The following is a 2,798-nucleotide window of genomic DNA, read 5'->3' as shown; positions in this document are numbered from 1 at the left end:
GCCTCCGCGTGGGCGGGGCTCTAAAGACTGAGTGTCCACCTCCTCGTGGGCGCGGCTCCACAGAGGCCCTGCCCCGCCGCGGAGGCGTGACCGGCGCCCTCGGACACTGGGCTGGCTCCCTACGGTTTATTATTTCCCTGAGGACCAACGCATCGGTGGAAGAATGAGGGAGTCCAATAACTTCTTCCCTTGTTAATTTAGCAAACATTCTTAGCAAACATTTACTGAGCATCTGCTATATGCTGGACCCTATGCTGGACCTGGATACACAGTGGAGAGCGAAGCTGACACAGACTTCAGTTCAGTCGCTCAGTCGTGTCCGACTCTTTGCGACCCTTTGGCCGGCCGCACCGCCAGGCCTCCCTGTCCATCACCAACTCCCGGAGCTTACTCAAACTTATGTCCATTGAGTCGGTGATGCCATCCAAACATCTCATGCTCTGTCGTCCCCTCTCCTCCGGCCTTCAATCTTTCCCAGCATCAGGGTCTTTTCCAATGAGTCAGTTCTTCGCATCAGGTAGCCAAAGTATTGGAGTTTCAGCTTCAGCATCAGTACTTCCAATGAATATTCAGGACTGATTTCCTTTAGGATGGACTTGTTGGATCTCCTTGCAGTCCAAGGGACTCTTAAGAGTCTTCTCCAACACCACAGTTTAAAAGCAAGACACCCTCAGGAGAATTTGCAGTCTGGTAAAAGAAAAATGAGGGCCCTCCTGTAGGGCAGGTGGGGACACTGTAACTCTGAGACTCACCCAAGACTACCACGACATTCACTAGTGCAGTGACTATCTGACAGCTATAACCTGTTTTGGTCACTAGTGTTTCAACATAAATAAACCACAGAAATGGTCTTCAGGCCTCCTGTCATGTATCCAAATAATTATAATTAAAAAATAAGCGAAAAGGAGTATGTCAAGGTGTCAGGTATTGCCACCCTGCTTATTTAAGTTATATGCAGAGTACATCATGTGAAATGCTGGGCTGGAGGAATCACAAGCTGGAATCAACATTGCTGGGAGAAATATCAGCAACCTCAGATGTGCAGATGATACCACTCAAATGGCAGAAAGAGAAGAGGAACTAACGAGTCTCTTGATGAGCGTGAAAGAGGAGAGTGGAAAAGCTGGCTTAAAATTCAACGTTCAAAAAACAAAGATTATGGCATCTGGTCCCATCACTTCATGGCAAATAGATGGGGAAAAAGTGGAATCAGTGACAGATTTTATTTTCTTGGTCTCCAAGATCACTGTGGACAGTGACTGCAGGCATGATTAAAAGATGCTTGCTCCTTGGAAGAAAAGCTGTGAACAACCTAGACAGCATATTTAAAAGCAGAGACATCACTTTGCCAACAAATGTCCATATAGCCAAAGATATGGTTTTTCCATTAGTCGTCTATGGATGTGAGAGTTGGACCATAAAGAAGGCTGAGCATCGAAGAATTTATTTTTTGAATTGTGGTTGGATACGACTCTTGAGAGTCCCTTAGACTGCAAGGAGATCCAATCAGTCCATCCTAGGACTATTCAGTCCTGAATAGTCATTGGAAGGACTGATGCTGAAACTGAAGTTTCAATACTTTGACCACCTGATGCACAGAGCCAACTTATTGGAAAAGACCCTGATGCTGGAATAGATTGATGGCAAAAGGAGAAGGGGGTGACAGAGGATGAAATGGTTGGATGGCATCAACAACTCAATGGACATGAGTCTGAGCAAACTCTGGGAGATAGTGCAGGACAGGGAAGCCTGGCAGGCAGCAGTCAATGGGGTTGCAGAGTCAGACATGACTTAGCAACTGAACAAAAGCAGCAAAATACAGTGAAAAGGAACATGAAAGGAACAATGTGCTTTTACAGTCCTGAATGTGAGCTTACTTTAGATTTGAAGGAGCAAAGAAAGTTTGAAGAGGAGACACTTAAAGTGGGTTTCAAGTGATAGAGTTTTGGAATGAGCAGCTCTGGGAAATGAGAATTGAAAGTAAAGAAACTCACTGTCAACAACAGAGATACAAAGAAGCAGTGGGACCTGGCCGTGGGAAAGGATGGGTGGATCAATGACCCAGAAGTCTCTGGACATAAACAAGCAGGTTGTGTGGACATGTGTTTCATGTGCGAGCATTTGTGCTCAGTCGCTTCAGTTGTGTCTGACTCTTTGTGACCCTATGGACTGTAGCCCACCAGGCTCTTCTGTCCATGGGATTCTCCAGGCAAGAATACTGGAGTGGGTGGCCATGCCCTCTTCAGGGGGTTTCATTTCTCCTTCTAAATTAATTGGAATCCTGATTCCATACATTAGTCTGGGAGCTTGGTTGAAATGACATTGGTCTAGATAAATAGACAATCTCCTTGTGCTGACTGACAGGTTTCTGGGCCTTCAAAGCCAAGGGGTTTTGTAAAGCAAGTCCTACCCTGTGCAACCTTGCAGAAGACAGCTTGTCAGCCTCCCCCACGTGACTCTCCCACTCCCCACCTCTCCCCTCTTCTCTCTCTGGATGTCTTGGCCCTGAATTCAATCAGGTCTCTTGCTCCTTTAGCAAACAAAAATTGGGATTTTGGTTTTTTAATATTTTTGATATATTTATATAGTCTCTAGATCATTTTGGAGAATTCAAAACTATGTGATTGTTCAGTACCTGGACTGCTTACAGTATACCTCAATTAACAGATGTGCTTATGAACACTTCCTAAAAATAGAATTTAACATTTTAAAGTGAGGTGTTAATCAGAAGGCAGAAATGGATGTAGCAAGGCCTTTTGAAATGGGTTAATTTTCCAAATGTGACATTTTACCTGTGA

Source organism: Bubalus kerabau, chromosome 2 (assembly GCF_029407905.1).
Source record: "Bubalus kerabau isolate K-KA32 ecotype Philippines breed swamp buffalo chromosome 2, PCC_UOA_SB_1v2, whole genome shotgun sequence".
NCBI lineage: Eukaryota > Metazoa > Chordata > Mammalia > Artiodactyla > Bovidae > Bubalus > Bubalus kerabau.
This window is presented reverse-complemented; position numbering follows the sequence as displayed.